The 25,608-nt window shown below is 43.6% G+C and overlaps 1 long non-coding RNA gene across 1 annotated transcript; it reads left to right on the top strand.

The window, feature by feature from the left end:
• The first annotated feature begins 6,501 nt into the window (after window positions 1-6,501).
• Window positions 6,502-8,587, top strand: LOC141021569 (uncharacterized). Its single transcript, XR_012182895.1, has 2 exons — window positions 6,502-6,820; window positions 6,912-8,587. It is a non-coding gene; the product is annotated as an uncharacterized lncRNA (long non-coding RNA).
• Window positions 8,588-25,608: the final 17,021 nt, after the last annotated feature.

Raw genomic sequence — 25,608 nt, 5'->3', positions numbered from 1 at the left:
CTCCGTCATACGGAGTGACAAATCCCAGTCTCGATTCGTGCCAACTCAACAGATACTTTCGGAGATACCTGTAGTGCACCTTTATAGCCACCCAGTTACGTTGTGACATTTGGTACACCCAAAGCATTCCTACGGTATCCGGGAGTTGCACAATCTCATGGTCTAAGGAAATGATACTTGACATTAGAAAAGCTCTTAGCAAACGAACTACATGATCTTGTGCTATGCTTAGGATTGGGTCTTGTCCATCACATCATTCTCCTAATGATGTGATCCCGTTATCAATGACATCCAATGTCCATGGTCAGGAAACCATAACCATCTATTGATCAACGAGCTAGTCAACTAGAGGCTTACTAGGGACATGTTGTGGTCTATGTATTCACACATGTATTACGGTTTCCAGTTAATACAATTATAGTATGAACAATAGACAATTATCATGAACAAGGAAATACAATAATAACCATTTTATTATTGCCTCTAGGGCATATTTCCAACACTCTGTGCACCTGTAAAATGCTACGATGACAATTAAGCTTTTTTCCCATGGAACTTACTATCTCAAGTCTCTAGACTCCTTTATGCCTTGCTACATCTAAAATAGTGGGAAAATAATTATTTCAAGATGTGCGCTTTACCTAACGTGAGCGGACAACCTCTCTTTTGCTTGATTAAAATGTTGACATTTATACACAACTGAATGGTAAATCCAATAAACAAGAGAATATATCCACTTTTTCCCCATATGTCCAAAAACTACCTATTTTTTCAAAAAACAAAAGCTAAATTCACATGTCTAAGTTGTATTTCTTGCACATGCACTTTTACAAACGTGTCAATCATTTTTGTCCTTTGCTGCTTAGCCTATTCGCACTTAGTTCCATCCAAAGTATTCGAAAAATGCCAACAATCATATATGAAACATTACCCAAACTACCATCTGTTCAACTCAAAACAAAACACATAATGTGAATAGTAAAATGCCATCTGACAACGAATATTTTTGCCATGCTAACAAGGTAACAAATCCCATAAATGGGATGTATCAAAAAAATGCCAACGACTAGTGAACTAACCCGCATCTTTCTAAAAGACCCATCCGGCTTCCTGTCTGCCATGGAAACAGTTTTGATGGCCACATCAGACCACACAACTATGGCAAAAGTGTGTGTTGGGGGGAGGGGTGGGGGGGTAACCTCGGTAAATATGACATTGCTATCAAGCCTATCTATCAAGATACACCATCTGGAGTGAAAAGGAGAAAAAAAAGAAACTTGTAAGCAAGCCACATAAAAAGGTGAACACAAATAAACAAACAAAGAGAAAGATGGGATGCATCGAAAATAATGTGTGCTTGTCATGAGGTGAAGTCGGCAACCCTTATTATATCTCTATATGGCAAATGCATCGTGAAGAAACTCAGCGATGAACTTGCACCAGTTCATATTCTTCACATTGTTTATATTATCCTACAAAGAGACAAACCGGCAGAGAAAAATCATGATAGTGATAAAAAATGACAAGTACCAATAAGCGCTTGAATAGTAAACTTATAGGATAAGGGTTGAAAAAAAATATGAATACCTATATAGAAAAGCATGTGTTGCTCTCTTGGGTCGACGTGGTAGGCACAAAAAGAGAAGACACCAGGTCCATCAAAAGCATCCTCTTGAACTCTACGCCATGAGTCTTCATTGCCCCAACCATGTCGCCCAGTACAGAAGTTTGGGGCATCTTGTGCAGTCATGTGAACATTTGAGGGAACAACCTCTCCTCAACTTCTCTGCCCACGTTGCATGGCACATCCATGCCGCCATGAGGCACACCAAGCGTTTTGAACACACATTCCTCATCCAGTGGGATGCTACCATGCTCGGGGATGACAAAGCATCTAGGCGCGATGTCGTATTTCCTCGCAAGACAGTCACAAAGCACATTGCTCAGATTTTTGCTCCGCATGTTCATCACGACCGCATGCCCATATCACGAGCAACATCTTTTAGAAAATCGGTGAAATCCTTGTTTAGGGTGGTCAATCGTTCATGTGACCCCTTGTTGCGCTTCTAAGCAAACAAAAAAACACTAGATACTAAAAAAATGCCAACCATGTAAAGATTAACATGCCATGAAGAGTGCAATGAATAAAATCTGTCATTTACAAAATGTTGTAAAAATGACATCTAGACAAATAAGTGAAAAAATGCCATCCAGAAAAATTACAATACTGCCAACAAAATGAAAATGATGCTAGGAAGCACATGTAAGAAAAAGCAACAAAACTTCCATTTGATGTGATGTTGTAAAAATGCCATCCAGGATTATAACAAAAAATGCCATCAAGACTATCATCAGAAAACTAATAACGGAATAACTATGATGCTACCCATGAACAAATAAACTGCCGTCAGTGTAAACTATGTTACAAACAATATACTGTAGAATGCCATCATGAACAAATTTAAAATGCCAAACCAATATATAAAATACCATCCAGAACTAGCAAGACGTGCATATGTAGAATGCAACCAGGACCGATAAAAAAGACCATGTATAAAACTGCCATCTACAGTATAATTACTTTTAATGCTATGTTTTAAACTATAAAGCCATCCAGACTGTAACTAGAACTGTCATCCAAACATATAATAAAAGGCAGAAACAAAAAACACGCAGTGCCTCCTTCTTAGGTTTATCGACACCGTGACTCGCTCCTGCGTGGTATATCCATGAAATCACCGTCATCGTTCGAACCATGTTTCGGCATCTAGCAAGACAAAGAAGACCGCTAGACATGTGCCCATCACAAATATGGCATTTACACTAAAAAATGTGAACACATCCTGTCATTATGTGAGCTAGGAGGCCCTAGTTACATAACATGTATGCACACCGAAGAAAAATGCAACACATGACATTTTAGGAAAATCCCGAAAAGTGCACATAGCATTATAACCCCTGCAAAATACATGGCATTTTCAGACCTAGATATCACTGAAAGAAAAAACAGACATGGCAATTCCCCACTCTAAAAAACACCACATGGCATTTCACCCCCCAATATCCCTCTAGCATGCATAGCCTTTTAACCCCTAAAAAAATACACATGTCATTTTTCAGACCCAGCTCACTGAAAAGAAAAATAGACATGGCAATTTCCCCATTCAAAGAAGACCACATGGCACACCCACCAATACTTCCTCCACCACGCATGGCATTTTAACTCCTAAGAAATACACATGGCGTTTTTTTAGACTCAGATCTCACTAAAAGAAAAACGTACATGACAATTTCCCCACTCTAAGAAGACCACAAGGCAATTCACCCCTAAAACTACCTATACCACGTATGGCATATTAACCCCTAAAAATACATATGGCGTTTTTTTAGACCCATATCTCAGTATAGGAAAAAAAAACATGGCATTTCCCACTCTAAAAATGCACAGGGCAGCTCACCCCCAAAATACCCTCTACAACACATGACAATTTTTAAATGATTCTGAATGTTATGAATGGCAGTTTTCTCATACCTCTAATACTAACACTACAAAAAACGCATGCCAATTCAGCCAACAAATCTGCCTATGAGTAAGAAACCAACCAAAAATTGCCACACTAACGACTAAAATCGGCAACTGAGATACAAATCCGTCCGATGTAATGTCCAACCCAACAAAGGACAAACACGGTCGCCGCCACCGCACTACACACTGGCAAAAAATGAATGAGCACCACAAAAAGCCGCTCCACGCAGAAACCCTACCCCCTGACGACAACGACACCATGCCCTCCACCCAAATAAACTAAATAAATCCGGTAATGCTACGCCAACAACTGAATCTACGGACGCCGCATTCGCCATGCTGCAACTTCACAAAAAACCAACCGAAACACACAAAAGTCGACTCCCCTTGCTGACGAACCCGCACGAAATTGGACACGAACCTGATGCGAAGAGGAGCAATGCCACGTGAAGTAGTAGAAGCCTCGCCACAGATGAGCACGGACGTCGGATTCATGGGCAAACGTGCTTTCACCCACCGGAAACCTCCATGACGGAATAGGAACAGAGATGATAGAGGCAAAGGTGTCCCGTCTTTCGATGAGATGGTGGCTATCGTTTTTGATGGAGTAGACTATGACGATCCGACTATGAATGTATGAGGAAGTCGCACCTTAGTAATCGCTAAACCAACTCCGAGAGGTTATTGACCACACCGGAGCACGATCAACCTGACCACGAGGGTCTATTTGCTGCAAGCAAACGAAGAACAAGCAAGAAACTAAGATTGCAATCAGGATATTGCGAATATAAAAGGAAAGCTTTATTGATCAAGGTGGGGTTCTGTGACGTCTTGGTCTGGTCGTTGAACACAACGAAGTATGCGAAGTTGCAGCTATGGCGAACTTTTAATCTAAACAAAACCCAAAGTCTAAACGACGCCCTAAGGGCTGTATATATGGAGGAAGAGGGGAGAATTTCGTGGGCCTTGAAGGAGGGGTCCGAAACCAACCCTAACTCTTGTTTCCCCACACATACGGACTCCAGAAACAACTTATACTTAAGTATTTCGAAATTACATGGGCCTGGCCCAATAATAAGGTGACGCAACACCTAGAATAGCCTCTGGATGAAAATTTATGAAGTGACATCTTGTATATTTCGTCCAAGGCTTCATGCACTCATTATGGTGGCTTCAAAGTCTTGAAATCCTCACTTGTAACTCCGTTCTTGTTCCCCTTGCGCATGCCATCATCTCCATGCTTGGTCTTGCTCCAGTGTTCATCCCTCTTATCCATGCCAGACTCTTCATTTGTAAGCAAAACAAATGTATCCAATTTAGGCAGCATCATATTCTCATGAACATTAGAATTATTACCAAGAAACGAAAGTACGTGATAATTTAATTAGCGTGCGCGAGCTCTAGTAATTGTCCCAGTATATGTAGCAGTAGGACATGTGGGTGTAACAATGGTATTGATGTCCTCATCAAAAGTGGACGCGAGAGAGAAGAGAGATAGGGGTGAATAAGCGTTAACTGCCAATACAAAATGCCGCGCGTGATAGGGACAGTTCCCTCCGGTCCACGACCACAACTGCTCCCACGATCTGACGTGGCAGTTTCACGAGCTTGGAGATTTATACACATAAGTGTAGGGCGATAAGGGGGGTCACTGCTAAATCACTTTTGACTGGTCGTCAGATAACATTTTCGTAATTAATTTAGACAGAAGGGAATCGAAAAGTGTAACACCCACACGTGTGGGCGTTAGCCAACTCACCCACACGCCTTCATCACCGTCCAGTAAATTCTGCACGAATCTTGGCACGAATTAGCTGATTTTGTATGCCACGTAGGACAACTCGCGTGTGTGGTGTGTGAGAGAGGTCGCCCAAACATCTGTTTTACCATACGGAGGGGCCGGTGTGTGGGCGTTTAGCAGTTCGCCCACACACCAATTTTCAGTCACGCACAAGGGCTGGTGTGTGGGCGTTTGCCATCTCGCCCACACGCCCGCCTCCTCTCCCACACCCAAGCTGCCAGTTGCCATGCGTTTTGCAGTGTACATGGCAACTGCCCTAGTGTGATTGCAAGCAGATGACAACTCTCTCTTCTTTTTACCCGAACATGTCAGTTGCCATATGTTTTGCATGGTACATGGCAAACTGCCCTAGCGTGCACGTAAGCAGATGGCAACTGCCCTAGCGTGCTTGTGAGCACATGGTAACTCTCTCTTTTACCCAAACATGTTTTTTGCCATGCCTTTTTTTAGCGCTACATGGCAACTGCCTAGTGTTAGTAGGTGGCAACTCCTAAAGTTTTGAAATCATGGCAACTGCAGTAGACCAGACCACACATGGCAACAACTGTAGTTGTCCAAAAAATGGCAATCTGGAACTGTGACCTGAGATGGCAACTGCAGTTGAGCAAACATGGCAACTGTAGTTGTCCGACATGGCAACCGTGGTTCAGTGACATGGCAATTGCACTTAAACGAACATGGACGAGGGTCCGGCCCATGGCAACTGCGGGGCGCGCGGTAAAGTGTCACGTGAGACGTGCGGGACCACGAGGTACGAGGCCTGACGTCACGCACGCGTGTAAGAGGGACCGGGAGGAAAAAAAAAAAGCGTGTGGGCGCTAATTGTTTTGCCCACACACAGACGTATAGGCTCGTCCTCTTAGGTACCACACAGAACATGTGGGCATATTTCTTAACGCCCACACGTGTGGCAGTTATCGGTGTCCAAAGAAATAATATAAATTTATTAATTGCGGTTCGGCAGAGTTGGACCGCGTCCGGAGGTCTACCGAACGCGGCCTCAACCGCCTCTGTCCGATCTATGCTCATCAGCCCTAAAAAAACTGATGTACAGCTGCCACAGCCAATGATCTCGTTCCACACGTGTTTCATCTCGGCCGTCCAACCCCAACTACTTCATCTGGGCCGTCCGCTTCGGCCTACCAGACCATAAATACCTGTCCTCGGCATATCCTCCGACTCTGAGCAGACCACCAACAAAGCCGCCGCGTTCTCCTCTGCGACACGCAACCTTTTTCCCTCCCCCTATACACTAGATCAGATCCTTGATATAGAGAAGAACCCGCCTCCTCCTCCCAACCACAACTACCTCCATCTCGGCAAGGTGAGCCCGTGAGTCTGGCTACCATGATTTTTCCCGCGAAACCCCCGTGTGCTCTCTGGTTCGCAGGTTCCTCGTCGATCGACGGGCTGGGCTTGCGGCGATCTTGGAGCGAGTTGCGAGGCGGCTGCATCTTCCGGTCTGCCCGTCCGGCGAGTCAGATCTGTTACCTGTGAGTATTTTCCCCCGCTGAGATCGTCTCCACCGCGTGATTGAGCCGTAGATCCGTCTTGCCTGACTTTCCGTGCCGGTATGACTCGTAGATCTGATGGCCCGCGGCGGATCTGGGGGTTCCCGGTGGTCTCGGGTTGACCCTGCGGCGAGGAAGGCGTCTTCTCCGGCATGCACGTGGGGATCCCGTCTTCTCCGCCTCGCGCGACGGCGGCTCTTGTATTGATAATTATCCGATGATATCTCGATAATTATTAGATCTAAGAGATCGGAGGTAAGAGCATGTAACAAGCGAGGTGATCGTGCCAAGAGGGAAAAAGGAGTGAAAAAAGAGAGAGATGTGACACCTAGAGGCCTTTGCCATGTTGGGTGCGCTCGCATGGCAGGCCACCACCGTAATAAAGATGGTTCTTGTGTCCGGGGGGAGATCGCACGGGGGTTATTCTGTTTCAGCCCCGGGGTCTCCCCCCACCGTGTCCTGGTGTGCTCCTTTGTCTGCACCTCTCGTCCGATCCAATCTTCCTGGCACAACGTTCTACCGTCGCGAATCGATCAAGGAGCTACAAACCAAAGGTACAATCGATAATCTACAGCTGAAGCATACATAAACTTGAGACAAAGTACTGCTCTCGTAAATTGTAATTCTGTTCTGAGCTTGTTTACACGGAGGAATTCGTGATCACTTGAACCCGTTTAAGTTACTCTCAGTCTCGTAGTTGTAGTGAAATCATTTGTCTGATTCGCTGTTGAATCTGCTATCATATCACAGCTCAAATTTGAACTTAAATAACAATCGGCAGTCTAAACAGAAGGCCAAATCGTTTTGTTTTCAGATTCATTATATTTTGATATTTTTCCCCAGAATATGGTATATATATCAAGGGTTGTTATTTTTTCTAAATTTGTGTTCATATGTTTGTCTGCTCTCTTGAGATGTACAATGATCACAATTTGATCGTGGTCTCTCTTTCAATTTGAGATGTACAATGTACAATGTTCATATGTTTGTCTGCTCTCCTGAATAGCTTTATGATGGGATTGTATAGTCCAGAAATTAAATCTACAGCTATCTTCCCTGGATGTGGACATCATATTTATGAAGAAGCACCCTGCAGCAGAAGAATCTAAACGTGGACCTCAATTCTGGTCATCATAGGCTCAGCAGACTTCGAGAAACTGGTTAAGATGTACTCCAGTAAATTATGTGCTATTTGATTCTTCTGCATTTAGTCAGTGGTTAGTTTTAGTTCAAATATTACATTCCATATATCCCACACATAATTTCATATTGAGCAAGTCTATTTTCAATCTTCTGAACTTATTTTTTCAGTTTTAATATATCTGTCAGCAATGAGTTTTAGTTGTGTTTTTGTCCAGTTGGGCACACATAATTTTGAGGATCTTGTGCAGTTAGTTTATTGTACTACATAGTTGTTGATTGGTACGCGCAGATAATTTTCAGCCATTTACCAGTTATATCTGGACTAGATCTTGAACTGATCTGCAATGGTAGTTGCCGCAGCAACTGCTAATGTTTATTAGTCTTTGTAGTATTTTGGGTCAAAATTTGACCATATGTTTGTCTTAATGCATGTCACAAAATTATATTGTTGAATTTGTATTTGAATGTAGCTTCATTTTATGTTTGCTTTGTATAACCTATACTCTCTCAGTCCAAGTGTAGTCGATTTATTTCAAGTTTTTATAATTTGTAAAGCAACGACACTTATTGGATGGAGTATTTTATAAGTTAAGTTCATCGTCAAAATCCGACTGAAAATATGAAATTTATATACGCTGGGTGCTACACAATACTACCTCATTCTGGGTTTATTACTCCTTGTCGTATTTTGGGTCAAAATTTGATCATATGTTGGTCTTAATGCATGTCATCAAATTATATTGTTGAATTTGTATTTGAATGTGGTTTCAATTTATGTTTGCTATGTATAACCTATACTCCCTCAGTCCCAAAATAAGTGTAGTTGATTTATTAAATTCTTTATTTATTATAAAGCAGTGGCACTTATATTGGATGGAGGGAGTATTTTATCAGTTAAATTCATGGTCAAAATCTGACCCAAAATATGAAATTTACCGCTCCACAACACTACCTCATTCTGGGTTTATTAGTCCTTATCTTATTTTGGGTCAAAAATTTGACCATATGTTTGTCTTAATGCCTTTCACCAAATTATATTTGAATTGATGTAGTGTCAATTTATTTTTGCTATATAACTTATACTCTATCGGTCCCAAAATAAGTGAAGTTGATTTATTTTAAGCTTTTTATAAAGCACGACAGTTATATTGGATTGAGGCAGTATCTTATTAGTTAAAATCATGGTCAAAATCTGACCCAAATTATGTTAGTAAACCCAAAATATAAGGTTTCTTCTTTTGCATGAAAATCTTCATATTTGCATCATTAGATCGTCATGAAAAGTATTTTTATTTATTAAAATTAAGATGATGATATTTAATCTATAATCTTGTTCAATAGTAAACCATACATTGTATTTTGGAATGGTGGGAGTAATAAGCAACAAGTATTATCTTCCCTTTTCGTCATGGATCTTTCTGTCAGGAGAGATTCTCTGTGGATCCGGGGCATATGCTCAAATCCCAGATGGAAGGTGGTTCAATTCCACAAAGATTCTTTAGTTGCTTAGCTAAAATTTCAGCACTTAAACATCTGATCATCTGGTTGCATTATTATGGTTTTATGTGAACAAAAAAGTATATATTAAAGTTTTGTTTTTCCATTTGTAGAACACTGTATGTTGACTTCTCTCTCCACTTTGGTTTATGAGGACTGCACTCATAACTACTCTCTTGGTTCCATAATATATTTTTTTCTTATATTACGAGGGAGTAATATTTATTGCATCATCAAGCGAACGTCCGCTCATAAGGCCAAAAAGGATGCGACAGGTTCACGTTCTGCGATGTGTGTGAGTCTGTCGGTGAAAATATGACCGCTTTTTAACTCAAATAACGGAAAACCTAAGATATTGTGAAACATATTTCCTAATTTTTAACTTATTTTAATTCAGCTTCATTTGATTTTTTTGTGTGTGCGATTCTAATTTTTGCTAAGTACACACAATTTCAATTAAGGAAAAAAAAAGAGGGAGATTGAGATCCTGTCGTATGTGCCAAGAGAAATCCATAAGCTGGTTACGTACGGTTTGTGCTCACACGGCACGGTAATGGGCTTTTGTGTTCTTAACAAGTTACAATGGGTTGCACATATTTCTACAGGTTTTGAAACATGTAAATAAGGGTAAACAACGCTAGAATTTATGTCCTGACATGTCTGGAATGTGTAAATAAGGTAAACACTTTCTTTCGAAATAGGCTTTCGCCCCACTTTATGAATAAATCAACATCCAAAGATGTACATGCCCGAATGATATAACACAGTGAGGTAACCCTCTTACAAAGATGATCTTGAGATATCGAGCGCACGTAGAACGCACGTGACTACGCTACCAGTAATGAGCACTGAGAGAACTAAACACCTCTATGCTACGAGAACGGCGCAGAGCGTCGCCGCTGCCGAGTCCGCACTGGACAAAGGTCTTCATCCGGTGCCCTCACATTGAGAGATCACCCGGGTAAACAACACTAATTTGAACTAAAACCATTTTGGAATGGAGGGAGTATAGCGTAAGTTAATTTTTTTTGAACGAAGACGCTCGGCGTGTCTGGCTTTAACTTAATAAAGCCCACAACAGGCAGCGTGCACACGAATAAAGTCTTACAACACGTCTAGAACCCTCTAAATGGTCAAGCGGGGCGAGGGCAGCAAGATCAGGATTACATGCCGCGGACGGCTAGAACAGAGCACGCAGGCTCGTAGTAACGATACCAAAAGGTGCCACCAAACTCTACGGTTGCGGCGCAGGAGCTCTAACCAAAGTGTAGACCTGACGGAGACGGGCCAGAGCGAGCTGCAGAAGATCAGCGTCTTGACGCCTTCCCAGCGATGCCCATTGCTGCAAAAAGATAGCACATTTCAAGATAACATCAGCAGGATGTGAGGGAAAGACGCCCTCGATCGTAAGTTTGTTCCTAATGCGCCAAAGTGCCCAAAGTAATGCCCCCACACAGCACCACATGACACGTCTAGCGGAACCAGAGACCAACGACAGGAGAGCGCATAACTCAGAACATGACCTAGGATCCCAATTCCGGCCAGCGGCCTCCCGGACCGCACTCCACGCAAACCGGGCCAAGTGGCATTGGAAGAACACGGGGTTAGCTGTTTTGGGCTCCCCGCACACCGTGCATGCCCCGTTGGACGGCCCGTTGCGTTTGGCGATGTTCACAGAAGTGGGCAACTTGTCACAACACAGTTGCCAAAAGAAAACCTTGATTTTGAGGGGAAGCCGTGCCCTCCAAAGCCCTGACGCTACTTGCTGGTGGGTGCCCCTAGCGAGAGCTCGGTAAAGTGAGTTTACGGAAAACTTGCCGGAGGCGTTGAGGCGCCACGACACTATGTCCGGGCCTTGGGTTAGCACGACGCCTTCCAGGAGAGACAACAAGTTTCCCAAACTTGCCGTCTCCGAGCCAGTGAGTTCCCGACGAAACAGCAGCACTAGCGGGGACTCAGCCAACACTTGAGCCACGAAGCTGCGGGGTTCAGAGCGTAAGTTAAATCATGTAGAACTGTGTCGTCCTAAAATCTTGGAGGGTTACGTGTGTTGGATCTCACGATTTGGACGTGCCCTACGACTCCGCCGGTAGTGACTTGACCAGATTGATAATGACAAACCTTGGGTTGGTTCTCCCATCCTCTGTGCAAAGATGATTTGGCACTCTTCTCGACCTCTACTTATGTCATGGTTGGCAATGGCATGTGTATGAGCTTCTGGATGACCACGGGCTCGATGACGAGGCTGTATGATTCTCTGCCCCCCGGCATTTTCAAGCTTTCGCAGTGCAAGAATATCTCAGTTGCAGACGCAGTTACGATCAAAGATGGATGATTGGACTGCACTGGGTATATGTGATTACGGAGTTCTGGCAACTCACACAACGTTGGCTGCATCTAAACAAGTCTCCTTGCAACCTGACTGTTAAGAGTCCTATCCTACGACGGCTACAGAGCACCTTGGCGTCCTTGCCTATCTGATTGGGCTGGATGTCCGGACACACGTCGCTCGACTTCCGGGTTTTGCATGTATCTTGGCAATAATCTCATCTCATGGTCCTCACGTTGACAGACAACGGTCTCTCGTTCTAGCGCAGAGGCTGAATATAGAGCAGTTGATGCGGTCGTTGCAGAGTCTTGCTGGGTTCGTCAATTATTACAGGAGCCTCACAGGCCAATCTCGAGTGCTACTATCGTATATTGCGACAACGTCAGTGCGGTCTACTTATCCGCTAACCCGGTTCAGCACTGTCGCACCAAACACATCGAGCTTGACATTCATTTTGTTCGGGACACTACAAAAAAATACACTTCCGTGATGATACGTGTTTGCCACAGTAGGTCACGTTTTCTGTCATGCATGTACATCCATGACAAATTTATGACAGAATCAAGATAGTCATACCTGTGCTGTCGCAGAAGTGTTTCATGACATTACCAAAATTATCATCACGGAAGTGTCCACTTCCATGACGATAAATCGCGCGTCACAGAAGTGCTTTCGTCAAGGGTGACCGACACGTGGCATCCACCGTAAGGGAACGCCGTTAAGCTATCGGGTCCGGTTTTGGATCCGATAACCCGTTAACAGCCTCGACCAATGGGGATTTTCCATGTGTAAAATCATCATTGGCTGGAGGGAACACGTGTCGGCTCGTCGTTGGGACAGATGTCATCCACTCATTGGACCCAAAGCGCCTATGATATGTTGACACGTGGCACGGCCCAATAGAGGCCCATTCATGTGAAAAGGCCGACCCGTTTGACTTGGTCAAAAGGTGGCGGGCCGGCCCACGGCAAGCCTGTTAACGGCCTGTTCGCATATAGCCCATTTACAGCCCGCTAACCCAGGGCCCGTTTACGGCCTATCCGAATTAGGCCCAGTAGCGTCATCTAGGCCGTCTAATATAATTCCAGCCCGTTTTAACTTCCGACCCATGCATGGCCCATGACGTCTTTCGGCCCATATGAGGCCCTTAGTAACCCTCGGCCCATTAACGGCCCATGGTAAAACTGGCCCATAATGAACAATGTATCACTTTATACCCATTAACGGCCCATTATACCGTTGGGCCGTTTCCAGCCCATGTTATCTTTCGGCCTTTTCAAGGCCCATTTATTCTTGGGCTCATTTCCAGCATTCGTTTACTTACGGCCCGTTACAGGCCTTTTCTGCTTGTGGGCCAAATTCAGCCCGTGGATACAGTCGACCCATTTGTGGCCCGTTAATCTGTTGGGCCATTTTCATAGCATCATCAAATACGGACGATTAACGACCCGTTATGGTCAGCCCATAAAACATACGATTTCCACTCTAGCCCGTTTACGGCCCCTTATACGGCCCGTACAAGGCCCATAGATGAGACGGCCCGTAGAAGGCCCATTGACCCGACGGCCCATTGATCCGACGGCCCATGGATCCGCTGGCCCATGGATCCGACAGCCGATAGAAGGCCCACGGATCCGACAGCCCATAGAAGGCCCACGAATCCGACGACCACAGAAGGCCAGGGATCGTCCGTCCCGTAGATGGCCCATGGAACGTACGACCTATGGAGGGTCATGGTCACTACAACGTTTGGGCGAGTTGGCCCCCGTTTGAACGATATAGCATATTCAAAGAATTATCCTACTCTATACTATCACCTCTAAAAAACATACGCTATACAATAAAGAGACTAAGGCATAGAAACGTAGAATAATCCTACACTATACAATAAAGAAATTACAGCCGATTATACCCACTGGGCATTATGGTTCGGCACCGGTGATAATAAAGCATACACAAACAGCAAATTACATACACTGGGCAAATACAGCTCATACATCATGGACGCGCATCAACATAACTTACCATTTGAACTATAATCTCTTCAGAAAATAGGATTGGCCGGATTTAGATAGCACAAATTTCAGTCTGCAAAATCTCCAATTCCTTCGTTGTTACCTCAGTGTCTTATTTCATTTTTTGACTCCTGCATCTAATACCTGCATGTCCAGTCTCAACTTGTTGATTGTACGTTTAGAATCATGTACACGTTGTCTTGCCACCTCTAGTTGATGCTCGAGAACATCAGCACATTCCAATTCCAATCCATAATCATTCGGTAACGGCCATGCCGCACTGCTCGCAGATCTTTGTGTTGATGTCACTTCATCCTGAAATGTGTCTGTAAGTACACATGACTAGGGCAAAAATATAGTTACAACAGTGAAGCGAGCAAGATAGGCTATTTTGTACATGGCAAAACAGGACTAACAATAATGTTACACGTCATGAAGCATAAGCAGGTGATATTTTAAAAATTATAAAAAAGGTAGTCTGTGCAGCCTGCATATGAAAATCTCTCTTAGCTCACCAGAGGAGCATGATGTTGGGGCTCAATCCAAAACACAGACAAGTTACAAATTTAGATAGCACGTTGCGTAGAAGTAAGCAAGCAGTTGGCCATTCTGTAGCTCAATTAAAGTCTTAGGGAGCATAATGAACAGCAGAGGATTTCATACAAACATACTACAGCAAGCAAAACTATGCAATCATTAGCCTAGTATAAACTAGATTGTGAGCCTCATTCAATAATAGTTGGTTAATAGACTTCAAAGGTTCAGGCACACTTCGGCAGAGTAATTAAATGATAAGGCCTTTAATTATGTCAACTAATAGTTATACAAGTACCCAACATCAGGCATCATTCTTTGGGCATCTCATTAACTGAGGACAAATAAAGCAATTGAAAAGAGCAAATTAACTATGCCTGAAACAAACAAGGAATTGAACTGTTGAGTTGGATGCAGTGACTTACCTTAACAGGTTGAAGAGGCTCAGCGCAGCTCCTACTTCTCTTGCAAGGCTCCTTCCTAACATCTTGTACTTGGAAATCTTCAATCTTATCTTCATTGCACCCCCTTACTTTCCAGTCTGTGAACATAAAAGGATGAGATTATAACAAAACAACACCACATAATGAAACATGCCGCATCTCTTGCACTTGCACACAATGAAATGAGCATTTATTATGTCTGCACTATGTAAAAACTAGGCATACCTTCGAACTGGATCTCCAGGTACTCTTGGAGAGCCTACTTTAGTGTACAACCAAACCTTTATGTCACCTATCAGTTAGAAAAGGCCCCACTACAGCAACCCTTAGTGTTTAAATCGTTGACAAGCTCTGTTAGAGTGTTAGGTCAAGAACATCAAGTAATCAAAGCAAACAGTCCTAGTATGGCTGGCTGATGCAAACAAGCAATTGAACAGATGTGTGAGCAAATCTTACATATCAAGAAAAGAAGCAAAGAAGGAGGCTTAGAGACCATCACTTGACTGACCAGATTTAAGGGGCATTTAAACATCATGTGCAACATATGAACTAACATAAACATTGCATATTCCAGATTCTACAATGGAATGCACATGTATTAGGTTATGCCATGTATGATGATGCCTAAATGTACGCTATAGCAGGCAGGAGTGATTCATCATTGCACGCATAATTGAATTGCAGGTTAAGGGCCAGTTCTATTCCGCCTTTTCAGGGCTTATTGTCAAAATAAGCCATAAAAGATGTAAAGAAGTCATTTTTGAGTTATGGGCTGGGCTTAACTAATTTCGCTTTGGAGGGGGATGTTTCAGGTAGAACCTCACTAAAAATTGAAGGGAAGGGGAATAGTGAAATGACTCGGTTGTCTGCCTATTCAAGTAAAAACAATCACGCAAGCGTTCATTGCCTTGCCCGCTTGCATCTCCTCTCCCCTTTCCCTCTACCTCGATCCCCTGCCTGCAGCACTAGGGTTCCTCCAGCAAGCCGTCGCCACTGGTCCCATCTGGCCTGGTCCCCGACGATGCTCTGTCCAGCTAGGCTACATGGCCGGCGGGTAGGGGCAAATCTCCCTGGCTGCTCCTCCCTCTGGTGCCGCCCCTCATTCTCATGGTCTCCAGCAGCTGCTCCACTGTGGTTCGTCCAACGCACTACTCCGGCAGGCGCTGCACAACTATGGCTGATGCCACACTGCGGCAGAAGGCACCTTATTCCCTCTCCCCACCTCCCAGGCCGTGGCCTTGAGGTGCTGTTGAAGGATGAGCTCATCCAACAAGGTGAGGATCTCCTCTGATTTTTTGCCAAATTTTCATTTTGATCCACTATACGATGAATTGCTATGAGCTACTTCTGCTGCTGCTATATGATGCATTGCTATGAGCTGCTCCTGCTGCTGCTATATGATGAATTGCTATGAGCTGCTTCTGCTATATGATGAATTGCTATGAGCTGCTGCTGCTATATGATGAATTGCTATGAGCTGCTGCTGCTGCTATATGATGAATTGCTATGAGCTGCTGCTGCTATATGATGAGTTGCTATAAGCTGCTCTTGCTGCTGCTGTATGATGAATTGCTATGAGCTGCTCCTGCTGATGCTATATGATGAATTGCTATGAGCTGCTCCTGCTGCTACTATATGATGAATTGCTATGAGCTGCTCCTGCTGCTGCTATATGATGAATTGCTATGAGCTGCTCCTGCTGCTGCTATATGATGAATTGCTATGAGCTGCTGCTGGTATATGATGAATAGCACACTGCTGTTGTTGCTGCTGCTGCTGCTGTATGATGAGTTGCTATGAGCTGCTGCTGCTATATGATGCTTTCAGGTAGCGCTGCTATATGATAATAACCAACCACTTGGACCATCGAATTTCAATAAATAATTGTTCTTCATTTAAATGTGGGTCATGCGTTTTTCATTTAAATTAGGCAATGGGATCTCTATGGAGAACATTGACCAAAGTAGATTATGCCAAGTAGATGGTATCTTTGTATTTGCATTTTGAGCAAATAGTGATGGTCTGTTTTCCTATCATATTAATTACTGCACTGAGTTCAATTTGTGATGTTTGCAAGTCAAATTAATTTTCATATGGGCAGCAAAATAAAAAAATATAATGCAATCTAGACTTTTCACTTATCATACCAAAGATAAGCTGAAAACGCAATGAAAAGAACTGGTTGCTTATTACATGGAGCTTATATTCACAAGTGCTTATTTTCTTAGGATAACTCGTAATAACCGTCCCTAAGAAACTTGGCCAATAGAACTGACATACAAATAACATGTCACGATGATTGCAATGGAGGAGTGACGTACCATAGCACACTGTATAGGCTCATCACTGGCTCTCCTTTTTCTGCGATGTTCCATGAAATTGCCACATACATCTTATACTTTTTCATTGTGTAACCCAATCTGCAAGTTGGCACGGCTAATTTTAGACATCTCTACATGATAATACATTGCATATCCCTTGCGCATATTTAAACCACCAATTAATGATTGTGTGCGTAGCATAAACTAGCCATGACTCTGTGTGCTGGACTAGCAGGCACTCTAAGGGAGCCTAATGTAGTGTACTGGAATTCCTACATGCCACCTACGATTTTGTGTAATGTACTGCCTCTGTTCCTAAATATATGTCTATGTAGAGATTCCAGTATGGACCACATACAGATATATATAGATGCATTTTCGAGTGTAGATTCACTCATTTTCCTCCGTATGTAGCCTATAGTGGAATCTCTAGAAAGACTTATATTTAGGAACAGAGGTACGAGGTAGTATCATGTATGACATCTACATACCTAATTTAGCAGCCAGTAGTAGAAATCATTGTCTGCACAAAGGGATTACTGGTCGAAAATCCTAGCAAAGCACGCTGGCAGGCACAAAACAATACAAGAGAGAGAGAGACACGCTTACAAGATCATAGCAATGCCTCGGTCCAGGATCTTGGTTGGCCAAGCTGTTAGATCCAGAAGAAACATCGTCCTTGTAGTTTTTGCAAACTGCATAACAGGTAACAGCGACCTGTTAGTATATTCGAAGTACATCGGGCAGGTGATGCTGGACGGGTTTAAAGGTGACAAGTACCTAGGCCGTGGCGGGTGCTTGGCATCTTGCCAGACGGTGGGAATCATGTTAGAAACGTCAAGGGTGATGACGCGCCGCTGACTGTTGGGGTCCGGTAGGGAGATCTAGAACCGTCGAGTAGGGTGTTTGTGGAGCGGCTCCGGTAGGGTGGACCACGGTGTGGGCGAAGCGGATCTGTGGCCGTGGACGAGGGCGTAGGTGAAGCTGCTCCGGTGGTTGGGTTAAGGATGGTGTCGACGATGTGGATCTGCGGCCGTGGACGGGGCGTCAGAAGTTGCTCCGGTAGGTTGGATGAGGGTGCGAGGAAGCGGATCTGAGGCCGTGGACTTGTGAGTTGGCAAAGCGGCCCCGGTAGGGTTGAAAATGGTATAGGCGAAGCTACTCCGGTGGGGTTGACGATGTTGTCGGCGAAGCGGCTCCGGTAGGGTTGAGGAAGGTGTCGGCGAAGAGGATCAGAGGCCGTCGACGGGGGCATCGGTGGGGCGGCTCGGGGGGGGGTGTGGACGAAGCGTCTCCGGTGGGGAGTACGAATGAGCCGCTGCAGATGCGCTGCGGTTGACAAGAGTACCAGCGAAGCAGATCCGGCGCCGTGGACAAGGCCGGCACTGAATGGGCTGTGGTACAGTGGTGGATGAGTAGTCTACTTGCTTCTAGGGGAGGTGGGAGGGGTAGATGCGGCCGCAGAAGCAGATCCGGTGAGGTGGACGCCGCTGGTAGTGAATGGGCTCTGGTACGCAGGTGGATGAGCAGTCTAGGGTTTCGAGAGGGGAGGGGAGAAAGGCCGATGAAGTACGGACGGCGTGATGTGAGATGCTCTGGTGCTGTGGAGTTAGTCGTTTTTGCGGGAGGGGGAGAGGAAATGGGGGTGCCGTGTAGTGGGGGAACCGGAAGTTACCAAAGCAGCCCCGACCGATTATGTAGATGAGGGCGGTATTGTAACTGTTGGTCTCCGTGCACCAAGGACAAAAGGGGAATTTCGCATGCTAAAGACTAAGGTGGCGGAAATTTTAGAAGGAGGCGGGAGATTTTGCCGCCCGTGGGATCGTTCGTATCCAGTTTCAACTAATTTTGGACCGTGCTAGCGGGAAGGTCATGCGAGACTGTGTACACGGGGCACACGTCAGCAGTTAATAACTGGTGTGTCCACCCCAGAAAAAAGACAATAACTCAGGATGATGCGCCGATAACTTGGACGTTGACACAGGCGCGGCCAATCGTACGGGTATAGTGGCGCGTTCACAAAAAAGGGATCAAACGCTCAGCCTATGTATTTCTCGTGTAAATAGATAATTTAGTGCAATTGGTTATTTACTTTAAACATAATGCATTGACGTGTTAGTGTAGAGGCGCACAAAAAGAAATGGATATTGTAGTCCGCTACTTAAAAGTGTTACCTCATATGATTACATAGCCTCCATTTCATAAATTGCGTACCCGTTGAATTCATATATGAATATTACATATATTACTTTATAATAGAACCTTAAATCATCCAAGAATAATGATTTTGAATGCAAGAGTAACAATGGTGCATGTACATGATAGCTACATTGGTTGTTTGAAGAAACATCACTATAACTTTGGCATGCACAACTGAAAAGGTTTTATTTAAATAGAAAAAATGTGATATGTGAGTGTCCAATCTTTATAGCGTTGAATCGATATTGTACCTTTGGCCACGATACGAAGTAGATATTGATTTATGTTCAAGCGATGCACGCTACGATCGCTAGATAGTGATACGTGAATGAATTGTGCAATCTCTCTCACACGCATACATATCTCATTTCCCTGTGGTCATCGGAATTACACACGCGCACTTCGTGTATTTCTCTCCCTCCGTCAAGGTTAGAATCCGTCTTTCTACCCCGTCCTACAAGTCTCTCACACAGAAACACACACGCTCTCTCTGTCGAACACGCCCACCCCTTTAATTCCGCCCACCCACAGCTACTAATGTCTCAAAGTATAATAATATCTCTCACACATATGCCTAAGGTTAACTCAAGTTCCGGAACCATATGAATACATACAATGGGATTCCAACAGAGCACCTTTTGTTTTGAGATTTCGCTCTCTCTCTCTCCCACACATTGTTTCTCGCTTCATTTTTTCTGGCACTTGCATGCACACAATTTTGTTTATCTTCGGGATGCTTTAAGTATGCCTCGCACAAATGCTATCTACCTATCCATTAATATAGCTAGATATGTGTCACACAAACTCCTTCTCCCTACTAGCAAGATGCCCATGCGTTGCACCGAACATCAAGATGCATTTGTATGAGTAGTTTATCTTGTGGGAGAAAAGGATGAACGAGGGAATGCCTTATTTGCAAATGCGGAGAGGGATGTGGGTATCTTTTTGAAAAATTGCCACAGTTTCCTTCCTATCCGTCGGGTATAAATCGGATGGCCTATATTGCAGGATGGCAGGAACACCATCATCACCAACTCTGTTTTTTATAAGAGTAGGGATATGTAAGTGTCACTGCCCCCCCCCCCCCCGCCCCCCCCGACACACACACCCACACCGACACAATCACACACACACACTTCCCAACACCGAAGGAGTAGGGTGACACCTCGATCTTGATACTAATCTATCGACTGGCTTCTCTCTCAAACACACACACACACACACACACTACCCGACACTGAAGGAGTAGGGCGGCACCTCGATCTTGATAGTAATCTATCTACTCCTCTTTCAAACACACACACACTCGCTAGTTGTGCCTCTGTGCCTACCACCCAAACTCCCGATACGTCTTTCTCTTCCTCCCCCTCCCCCCACCCCAACAATGACAGCAGAAGGGTGACAACTCAATATGATCGTAATCTGTCAATTGGTTTCTCTCTCGAACATTGTGTCTCTATGCCTCGCTCAGTAGCCCCCTCGATATGTAGACTTCTCGCGCGCGCACAGCTGTAGTGACGATGACGCTGAACCCAATGTGCCTCGTTTTTACCGGCCTCATGTGATAGTTTTCACCCTGTTTTCTGTTAATTAACAAGGCAACCTTTTCTTTGTTACTACTAGTGAGTCCGAAATCATTCGGGGCACACATAAAATATATCACTTCAACCCAATTATCGCAGTAACTATTTTAAAAGAAACTAGCTAGATGCCCGTGCGTTGCACGGAACATCAAGATGCATTTGTATGAGTAGTTTATCTTGTGATAGAAAAGGTGAACGAGAGAAGGCCGTATTTGCGAACGTGGAGAGGGGTGTGGGTATATTTTTTGCAAAATTGCCATAGTTTTCTTCCTATCCATTAGATATAAATCCGACGGCCTATATTGCGGGATGGCATGCACACCATCATCACCAACTCTGTTTTCTACTCCCTCCGTTCGTAAATATTTGTTTTTTAGAGATTTCAACAAGTGACTACATATGGAGCAAAATGAGTGAATCTACACTCTAAAATATGTCTACATACACATCCATATGTGGTAGTCCATTTGAAATCTGAAAAAGACAAATATTTAGGAACGGATGGAGTATAAGAGTAGACATGGAGATATATCAGCAGCATGGTCTACAACAAAAATGTGCTGGACTGGTTAGCGCCGGATGCTCGCAACGCGATGACATGAGTTTGAATTATGTCTTTAACTTTAGAGTTTTATATTATATATTACTTATTTAATATATACTTCTTTCGCTACTGTACTGACAGTGGAACCCACAGAGTACTTAGAATACAAGATTAAGGATGGACTTGTTTCTTTTTAACTTTCTGTACGAAGCTGTAGCCACCCTGCAAGTCACCTATACACTGTACATGCAATTAACTTTTTATAGAGGGACACTCATACACTCAATTAACTCAAATGGATTGGATGTCACTCTATTATTTACAGCATAAGAGCATCTCCAACGGCAGCCGGCAAATTTCCTCCCGTTTCCTTCCGCGGAGGACGACATCAAATGCCAGCGGCATACATTTTCACAACTCTAACCAACCAGATGAAATTCATGCAAACACGGACTGATTACATATAAGTATGAAGGATTTCGTATAAAAAAGCCGGATCTTCATATAAACATGATGGATTTCATTACATTTACATGAACTAAGCGGTGCCAATCCGGCTATCTTGGTATAATTAATACTCCATCCGTCCGGAAATACTTGTCCTAGAAATGGATGTATCTAGACTTATTTTAGTTATAGATACATACAATTTATCCATTCTTAGAACAAATTACTGTTGAGCAATTGATAGAATTGCGCATAGTTACGAGAATATCTAGGCATGATCATGTATATAGGCATCACGTCCGAGACAAGTAGACCGACTCCTGCCTGCATCTACTACTATTACTCCACACATCGACCGCTATCTAGCATGCATCTAGAGTATTAAGTTCAAAAGAACAGAGTAACGCTTTAAGTAAGATGACATGATGTAGAGGGATAAACTCATGCAATATGATATAAACCCCATCTTGTTATCCTCGATGGCAACAATACAATACGTGCCTTACTGCCCCTACTGTCACTGGGAAAGGACACCACAAGATTGAACCCAAAGCTAAGCACTTCTCCCATTGCAAGAAAGATCAATCTAGTAGGCCAAACCAAACTGATAATTCAAAGAGACTTGCAAAGATAACCAATCATACATAAAAGAATTCAGAGAAGATTCAAATATTGTTCATAGATAAACTTGATCATAAACCCACAATTCATCGGTCTCAACAAACACACCGCAAAAGAAGATTACATCGAATAGAACTCCACAATAGAGGGGGAGAACATTGTGTTGAGATCCAAAAAGAGAGAAGAAGCCATCTAGCTAATAACTATGGACCCGAAGGTCTGAGGTAAACTAGTCACACATCATCGGAGAGGCTATGGTGTTGATGTAGAAGCCCTCTGTGATCGATGCCCCCTCCGGCGGAGCTCCGGAAAAGGCCCCAAGATGGGATCTCAGGGGTACAGAAGGTTGCGGCGGTGGAATTAGGTTTTTGGCTCCGTATCTAGTAGTTTGGGGGTACGTAGGTATATATAGGAGGAAGAAGTACGTCGGTGGAGCAACGTGGGGCCCACGAGGGTGGAGGGCGCGCCCCCCTACCTCGTGCCTTCCTGGCTTGACGTAGGGTCCAAGTCCTCTGGATCACGTTCGTTCCGAAAATCACGTCCCCGAATGTTTCATTCCATTTGGACTCCGTTTGATATTCTTTTTCCGCGAAACTCTGAAATAGGCAAAAAACAACAATTCTGGGCTGGGCCTCCGGTTAATAGGTTAGTCCAAAAATAATATAAAAGTGTATAGTAAAGCCCAATAATGTCCGAAACAGAATATAATATAGCATGGAGCAATAAAAAATTATAGATACGTTGGAGACGTATCAAGCATCCCCAAGCTTAATTCCTGCTCGTCCTCGAGTAGGTAAATGATAAAAACAGAATTTTTGATGTGGAATGCTACTTGGCATATTTTCAATGTAATTCTCTTAATTGTGGTATGAATATTCAGATCCGAAAGATTCAAGATAAAAGTTTAATATTGACATAAAGGTAATAATACTTCAAGCATACTAACTAAGCAATTATGTCTTCTCAAAATAACATGGCCAAAGAAAGTTATCCCTACAAAATCATATAGTCTGGCTATGCTCTATCTTCACCACACAAAGTATTGAAATCATGCACAACCCCGATGACAAGCCAAGCAATTGTTTCATACTTTTGGTGTTCTCAAACTTTTTCAATCTTCACGCAATACATGAGCGTGAGCCATGGACATAGCACTGTATGTGGAATAGAGTGGTGGTTGTGGAGAAGACAAAAAATGAGAAGATAGTCTCACATCAACTAGGCATATCAACGGGCTATGGAGATGCCCATTAATAGATATCAATGTGAGTGAGTAGGGATTGCCATGCAACGGATGCACTAGAGCTACAAGTATATGAAAGCTCAACAAAAGGAACTAAGTGGGTGTGCATCCAACTCGCTTGCTCACGAAGACCTAGGGCATTTTTGAGGAAGCCCATCATTGGAATATACAAGCCAAGTTCTATAATGAAAAATTCCCACTAGTATATGAAAGTGGTATCATAGGAGACTCTCTATCATGAAGATCATGGTGCTACTTTGAAGCACAAGTGTGGTAAAAGGATAGTAGCATTGTCCCTTCTCTCTTTTTCTCTCTTTTTTTGTTTGGGACTTTTCTCTTTTTTTTATGGCCACTTTTTTATTCTTTTTTTATTTAGTCCGGAGTCTCATCCCGACTTGTGGGGGAATCATAGTCTCCATCATCCTTTCCTCACTTGGGACAATGCTCTAAAAATGATGATCATCACACTTTTATTTACTTACAACTCAACAATTACAACTCAATACTTAGAACAAAATATGACTCTATGTGAATGCCTCCGGCGGTATACCGGGATATGCAGTGAATCAAGAGTGACATGTATGAAAGAGTTATGAATGGTGGTTTTGCCACAAATACAATGTCAACTACATGATCATGCAAAGCAATATGACAATGATGGAGCGTATCATAATAAACGGAACGGTGGTAAGTTGCATGGCAATATATCTCGGAATGGCTATGGAAATGCCATGATAGGTAGGTATGGTGGCTGTTTTGAGGAAGGTATATGGTGGGTGTATGATACCGGCGAAAAGTGCGCGGTACTAGAGAGGCTAGCGATGGTGGAAGGAAGAAAGTGCGTATAATCCATGGACTCAACATTAGTCATAAACAACTCATATACTTATTGCAAAAATCTACAAGTTATCAAAGCAAAGTATTACGCGCATGCTCCTAGGGGGATAGATTGGTAGGAAAAAAACCATCGCTCGTCCCCGACCGCCACTCATAAGGAAGACAATCAATAAATAAATCATGTTCCGACTTCATCACATAACGGTTCACCATACGTGCATGCTACGGGAATCACAAACTTTAACACAAGTATTTCTCAAATTCAAAACTACTCAATAGCATGACTCTAATATCACCATCTTCGGGCGTGTTCTGAGAGTGCCCAGCTTCTCCAAAACTTCCTAGAGTCAACTTCTCGTATTGCTTCTCACTTCAGCTGGCGCTATGGAAAGCGTTCGGCACACAACTTCCGGTTTCAGTGGTTAGGCACGTGTCTGACAGGCCATTTGATTAGCAATAAACCCAACTTAGAGGGATTGGCAGGCCAGGTTGGGCCCAAACCAACAGCCAACGCGCGCAAGAGAGAGTTAGCGATAGAAAATCGAAACAGTACGCTGGAAGTCACTTGGCGGTGGCAACATGGTGTAATTTGCCTCAACTCCAACTTCCTTGATTTCACGGATCTGGAAAGCACCAGCTTCCCCAACTCCTTCATTTTTACACTAAGACGGGCCGCCAGCTTCTCTATTCCAGCTTCCTGGAGGTAGAGTGTTCGGCTCAGCTTCATGCGTGGAGTTGACGAATCTAGGAGCTGGAGCGTTGCCGAACATGCCCTTCATATCTCAAAACGATTGTCTAGTATCAAACTTCTCATAGTATTTAACACACTCATAAGATTTTTTACTAATCTTGAATGCCTAACATAATTAAAGCAAATTACTGTTTTGTAGGACTCTTAAAATAATCTAAGTGAAGCATGAGAGAACAATAGTTTCTATAAAACAAAACTACAGCCGTGCTCTAAAAGATATAAGTGAAGCACTAGAGCAAAAACTATATAACTCAAAAGATATA

The sequence above is a fragment of the Aegilops tauschii genome, chromosome 1, assembly GCF_002575655.3.
Source record: "Aegilops tauschii subsp. strangulata cultivar AL8/78 chromosome 1, Aet v6.0, whole genome shotgun sequence".
Classification (NCBI taxonomy): Eukaryota; Viridiplantae; Streptophyta; class Magnoliopsida; order Poales; family Poaceae; genus Aegilops; species Aegilops tauschii.
This window is presented reverse-complemented; position numbering and strand designations above follow the sequence as displayed.